The 346-nt window shown below is 29.5% G+C and overlaps 1 protein-coding gene across 1 annotated transcript in view; it reads left to right on the top strand.

The window, feature by feature from the left end:
- LGSN (lengsin, lens protein with glutamine synthetase domain) overlaps positions 1-346 on the top strand; it is a 28,823-nt gene that overhangs the window by 20,365 nt on the left and 8,112 nt on the right. The window lies entirely within an intron of this gene.

The raw sequence follows: 346 nt of genomic DNA, 5'->3' as shown, positions 1-346 counted from the left end.
ATATATATATATATTTAGGTTTCTCGTTTTAAAATTGAGTAATCAGGCTAGATTTTCTTCTCTTACACTCTCATCCTTGAAAAACAATTTCGTTTGCTCATTTACACTGATTTTAAAGTTTAAATTTGACAGAGACATGTAGATGTCTTAGATTCAGATGCCAAACAAAACAAAAAACAAAAAACAAAAAATGCAGATCTTCAGAAGATAAACAAAACCAAACAATTATTTATTTATTTATTTATTTATTTTAAAAGATTTTTATTTATTTATTTATTTGACAGAGATAGAGACAGCCAGCGAGAGAGGGAACACAAGCAGGGGGAGTGGGAGAGGAAGAAGCAGG

The sequence above is a fragment of the Ailuropoda melanoleuca genome, chromosome 19 (genome assembly GCF_002007445.2).
Source record: "Ailuropoda melanoleuca isolate Jingjing chromosome 19, ASM200744v2, whole genome shotgun sequence".
Taxonomy (NCBI): Eukaryota; Metazoa; Chordata; class Mammalia; order Carnivora; family Ursidae; genus Ailuropoda; species Ailuropoda melanoleuca.
This window is presented reverse-complemented; position numbering and strand designations above follow the sequence as displayed.